The sequence below is a fragment of the Manis javanica genome, chromosome 16, assembly GCF_040802235.1.
Source record: "Manis javanica isolate MJ-LG chromosome 16, MJ_LKY, whole genome shotgun sequence".
NCBI lineage: Eukaryota > Metazoa > Chordata > Mammalia > Pholidota > Manidae > Manis > Manis javanica.
Genome location: NC_133171.1, coordinates 37563123 through 37569568, shown reverse-complemented (window position 1 = coordinate 37569568; position 6446 = coordinate 37563123). Strand labels below are relative to the sequence as shown.

At 38.7% G+C, this 6446-nt stretch overlaps 1 pseudogene; it reads right to left on the bottom strand.

The window, feature by feature from the left end:
* Positions 1-3858: 3858 nt before the first annotated feature.
* LOC108386864 (YY1-associated factor 2 pseudogene) lies at positions 3859-4570 on the bottom strand (annotated as a pseudogene).
* Between the last annotated feature and the right edge of the window lie 1876 nt (positions 4571-6446).

The following is a 6446-nucleotide window of genomic DNA, read 5'->3' as shown; positions in this document are numbered from 1 at the left end:
CTGAGGCAGACTTTAGGCTGCAGGCAATCAAATCATTTCCTTTCCCTGCTTCACATCTTTATCTGCCTCAACCCACCCCCTCTCCCTGCCCACGGGCTCTGTCGATGGAGGGGCTCCTAGCCATTCCAGTTTGGGGCTACCCGGTTTGATAGATTTGGGCTCATATAAACACTTCAAATTTTTCATATGCCTCAGCTTTATCTTTTAATAACCCACAAAGATACCAAAGTTAAAAAAATGTAAGTAACTTGCATAAATCACAAATTTAAAAGTGCAATTGCCCTCTTTTCTTTCATCCCACTGGGTGCTGTTCCCAGCCTTCTACGTGGCCACCTCCTGCGTACCCGTCCTGGACAACCGAGGAATGACGAGTTCACCCGCACCATTGCACCAGACATGCTATCTTGGAGCCCACGAGGGAAACAAACTGCTGTAAATCCAAGCACAGCTTCCCGAAACAAAGGCAAAGTTAGAAGTGGACACTCAGTTACAGTGGCATTTGTTCCTAAAATAATTCATTCCTTTAATGACACTAAGACAATTTAAATAGGTAAAAAATCTTAAAATACATTAAGTATACACATCAAATCACTTACTTTTATCAGGTTGATGGTTTCCTATGAAGTTATAGTTGAAGAGAATCGAGATGAACTTCAGGCCTGTTTAGAAGTTTTGGGCAAGGGAAAGTGCTGCAAAACTTAAAAAGAGTAAAGGGAGGTGGAAAAAATAGAGAAAAAACTGTTACCTAAATAATTTGGGTAGAGATGACATTTCCTGGACCACAAGAGGCTGGTATCTCAGAAAACTTTGTTTTAAAAATTTAAAGACTATTTAGCACACGCTGTCTTTTGCCTAAAGGAGAACTATAGTCCACTTAAAGATTATTTATCCTAGAAGAGAAAATCAGGTGAGACCCCGTAGAAAAGCTGATACTTTCTCATTCCTGGGCCTTTCAACCCCAAACTCAAGCTCCTCCCACTTCCGTCCTGGGAAGCACTCAGATTTGCATCTGAAGCTCTGGAGGAAGGAGCCTGGGAAACCTGGGAAGCTGAAAACCGAGCCGTGCCCAAGGGTGCACTCACCCCTCCAATATCTGGGTATGGCTGGAATTGGCCCGAGTTTTGTAGGGAGAGGGGAGGATTGTTTTGTATGTTACTGTTAACTCTTATTTAAAATAAATAATAAAACTAAAGAATCTCTCCTAGTTAATAACTAAATACAGTACATACTTAATCTAGCAGTATTAGTATTATGCATTTTTTAAAAATCATAGGCCGCAGATAACTAAGCATCATTTCATTATTAACGCCATTTGGAAAAGGACAGAAAGGACACTTCAGTGGACCTGGAGAGCCCCTAGCTATCTTCCTTCCTCATTCCTCCCAAGCTTACTTATTTTAAACAGAAAAAACAATGGGCCAGTCAGTCACAGAACCAAGTAGAATAGGAGGGTGTGGGGTCAGGTCCATTTAGCCAGAACTGCCCCACCTGCCCAAGGTCACTGCATTTGAAGGGCTCCTTGGAATTGTTTAATGCAGACATTTCAAAAAGAATTTAAGTGATTTCCAACCTGGAGCCCAGGTGGGCTCCTCAGTTCCCTACCCAAGGGAACGTCCCAGGAAGTACTCTCACAGTTCCTAAGCCAAAACTAGTCCCTGTTCAGGGTTCCGTTAAGAGAGGCCTATGCAGCTACTTCAACCAAGGTGGAGTTCCATTGAAAAGTGCAATTGCCCTTTTTTCTTTCATCCCACCGGGTGCTGTTGCCAGCCTTCTACGTGGCCGCCTCCCGCGTTCCTGTCCTGGACAACGAGGAATGATGAGTTCGCCCACATGACTGCACCAGACATGCAATCTTGGAGCCCACGAGGGAAGCAAACTGCTGTAAATCCAAGCACAGCTTCCCAAAACAAAGACAAAGGAAAACTTAGAAGTGGACACTTACAGTTACAATTGCATTTATTCCTAAAATAATTCATTCCTTTAATGGCTTAAGACAATTTAAATAGGTAAAAATCTTAAAATACATTAAGTATACACATCAAATCACTTACTTTTTTCAGGTTAATGGTTTCCTATGAAGTTATAGTTGAAGAGAATTGAGATGAACTTGAGGCCTGTTCAGAGATTTTGGGCAAGGGAAAGTGCTGCAAAACTTAAAAAAGAGTAAAGCACTAATAACCATGACCCTGGTAGGATCTGCTCTGTTTTTTTTAAATATGTCACTAGCATCTAGAGCCACATCTTCTCCTGCTCCACTTAGTAAACACAGCTAAAAAAACAGTCGCTAGGTATAATTAAGTATTCCTTTAGTGAAATAAATGAGCAATAACCAAGAGCTAGGCTCTGGCCCATTCTATACCTAATGTGGAAGATACGAATTGAATCAGATCCTTAGCAAATGTTGTTTTTTTTTTACCTTGTAATAAGAACAACTTTTAATTTTTCATTTAACAACACTAAAGAATGAGGTACATAACTGTTCTAATCACAGACTTTTACTGGACATAATTAACTGTATTTCACAACTAGCATTTTACAAAAAAAGACAGTACCATTGTGCCTGTAAAAAGTTCTACAATTAAACAGAAAATTACATTACAACGCGAAACCACCAAATATCACAACTGTTAGGGTCTACAGTTTTTCTTTTCTGCAAATGCTATCATGATGTCTTTATGTGATATTCTGTATTCAAGTTATATCTTTAAGTTTATTTATATTCCAGAAGTCCCCAGAGATGGATATACATTAAGCAAATGGATAAGAGAAAGCAGGAGACCCTCAAAGAATTTAAGCAGTACTATGTGGTTTCTAGGTTGGATTTTTAAATACAACATAAAACACTTTATTAGTTGTAAACAAAAATGCAATATCTGTAGTCATAAAAATATGTTATTGGTAATTTTATATAATAGTGAGGGGCTGTAAATACTTTTTAAATTTCAGGATATTGATAAAATGCATAAACTGGCGATTGTGTCTGAAAATAGGGCACTATGATTTTTTTTAAGAATTGTCATATTTAGTAAGAGGCCAATTAAACTCATTTTAAGATTAGTTATTTTCCAGTTCTGTGCAACAGTTCTCATTTCTATATTAATTAGATTCATACTTCTATGACCTTGGCTAAAGTTTGGGGCCAGGAAACAGTGATAAAACTATTAAGTTAAAGTTTCTCCAAAATTGCAGCTTTTAAATTATGGCAGGTTTCTTTTCTCTCTCTCTCTCTTTTTTTTTTTTTTTTTGCCAAATGCTTATAATTATTTGAATTTTAAATGTTTTATATAATACAGAAAATACCAGTGTTCAATGACAACAGCACTAAACCTGAATTATAAAGCTAAATAATCAATGTTTTATTGTTTACTGGTCTGCTACAATAAATGAATGTTTTGAAAGATAAAGCAAAAAAACAAAACCGGAAACAATTCAGGAATAATAATTTAGTAAAATATGTCGAAAACATTGGCAATGGTTCATACAAGTTCTTTATTTAATAGCAATTTTCCTATTTAACCACACCAAGTACCAGCAGGTGTACTTAAGAGGAGAACCATTAAGAAAATTCTGTTGCAGCAATAGCTGATTTTTGACTTGTATACATATAACTATTTGTTTCATAATTCTCAAATAATACATTTAGGCAGCTTGCACTAAGTTATAAAAATTTAAATTCATTACATGCCAATTGTAGAGAATTCAAGAATTAAGTGTTAGAATTCACTAAACTAAAAGTGAAAATAGATTTACCAGTAACACTGCATAATGAATAATTCAAACACATTTTCATGGTACCTGTAACTGTGGAGACCAAAATGTTAAGTTTGGAAATGTTTGGAAGGCATAGATTGCAATAAGTGTAACAAATTCGTATTTTATGTAAAAAGCAAATTATGGATTGTGCATGAATATGTTTGTCATGAAAATGTGGTACCTCTTGGCATTATCTGTGCATTTGCATGGTATGACAGAAGTGATTAAAAATTTGGAGAAAATAAACTTTAATGAGACTCCCCATTCAGTGACGAGGCTTCTCGGCGGGGCGAGGATGACCTGGACACGCCCCTCTCCGTGTTATCCGAGCCGGAGCCGCTCTGACTGTGCTGATCCGCCAGGCGGCACTGGGCGCGGGCGGCGCCTTCGTTTTCTCCTTAAAGTCTGTGATAATGACCGTCAGATCCCCAACGAGGAGTTCCAAGTGCTGAGCGCTGCTCCGATCCACATTTTTCAATCTTGGCCTGGCTTTCTTATGACTGTTCTTTTTGCTAGGTGTTTCCTTTTCACTTTTTTCTTTTTCTACTTTATCTTTTTTCTCTTTCTTTGACTGTGTAGGGGGCACAAACTGCTGAGTGACCTGCTCTGCGACCAACTGGGAGACAGGTCGTAGCCCTTATCATGCACTTGAAGGCCTCGGCGCTGTTCCGGAAGGTGCCCACGCTGCAGTCCCAGTAGCCGTCGTCCCACGACGGCTTCGGCTGCCGCTTCGGCCTGGTGGGGCTCTTCTTGTCGCCCATGGTTCGGCGACGGGTGCGCGCCGGGAGCCGCGCCGCGGCCGCCTGTTGTTAGCTCGGGCCCGTGGCCGGGCAGGGTTAGCAAATATTTTTATGTTGACCCACAGTGGGTCAATTGAATATTTTTTGCTTCAAACCTGGTAAACGTTTGCTAACATAACCCAAGTTAGGAAGATCGATAAAATATATAACTTTCCTGAGAGCCTTGATTATATTTAGCAAATTAAGTCATTTACCACTGAAGAGCTTGGCTTTCATTTTGAGCAGTCAATCTAAAAGATTATGGCGTGGAGCTTGCAAGGTGGAGGGAGCTCTAATGTGTTACATAGTTCAGTAATACAGGTACTCGGCTGCCCTTATGCTAGACATCAAGTCAGGCAACTGGCATTCAAGTCCAGACTACCCATCCCACTTACCACTTACAGACGTCAGGCAAGTCACTCCACTTCTTTGCATTTCATCTGTAAAACTGAAACAATAATACACCCAGGCCTCATTGGTGAGACTAATGTGTGTAGAGTAACTCTACTGAATAATTCTATGACCCTAAAGCTGTGTGCAAATGTGATCTTTAACATCAACTACCGAAATAGCCAAAATGGCCAATATTGGCCAAAATCAACATACTGTTCTCCCTAAATCCCTTGAAATGACTTTTGGATCACATTCTGTGTTGTTGTATTTTATATCTTCCCAGAAGATGGACAGTATGAAACACCTGCTAAATGTCTTTCAACATCCATTCATGACTCCCAAGGAAGCAATTTATGTGACATCTAATTGAAGGTATGAATGAGAGCAAAAGATTGGAATCAACCTTATGTCCATCAACAGGGGCTGATAAAATAGATTACGGCTTAATATATCCTATGGAATACTATGCAGCTTTCAAAACAAAATAGGGGAGCTCTTTAGGTACAGGTATATAAGGAGCTCCAATAAAAAAAAAACAGCTGCAGACCTGTATGTATGGCATGCTCCCATTTAGGTTTAAAAAATGGGGAGAGGGACAAACTGCTTTTAAAATTCATATGGAAATGCAAAGGGCTAAGGAAAGCCGAGGCAGTCTCAAAAGTAGAACAACAGAGCTGAAGGACTTAAACTACTAGATACGAAGGCCGATTATGAAAAAGAAAAAAGGTTGGATTTACTGAAGCAATAGAAAAGGTTGCCAGGGGCTGGGAAGAGGGGAAAAATAGGGAGAGGTTGGTAAATGGTATAAACTTTCAGTTATAAGGTGAATAAAGTCTGAGGATTTAATGTATCACATGGTGAGTAGTTGATAACACTGTGTTGTATAATGAAACTTGCTGAGAGTAGAACTGAAATGTTCTCTTACACACACAAAAGGTGAGTATGCCAGATGGTGGGTGTGCTAACTAACTTGATGGGGGAATCCCTTCATAAAAGATATGTCAAATCATCACACTGTACACTTTAAATATATGAAATTTTATTTGTTAATTATACCTCCATAAAGCAAGGGAAAAAGCCTTATTATGAAGGTCTAGTAGTTATATCAGTGTGGTATTGATACAACAGAAAGCAAATAGATCCATAAAACAGAATACAGTCCAGAAAAACACACATATATGGGCAACTGATTTACAACAAAGGTGTTATTGTAGTGTGGTAGAGAAAAGACAGTCCTTTCAAAAATGGTGCTACTTTAATTGGCTATTCATATGGAAAAAGAATGCATCTACTGTCACTTATGCATAAAAATCAATTTGGGTGCATTGGAGATATGAGAACATAAAACAGTTGGGCTAATGGAAGAAACATAGATACACATCTTCATGAGTTTAGGGAAGGAAAACTTTTTAAAATAGGGAACAAAAAGTGCTAACCATAAAATAATAAAACTTACAAATTGGGCCACATTAAAACTAAGGACCTTTGCTCATCAAGGGACTCCATCAAGAGGGTAAAAAG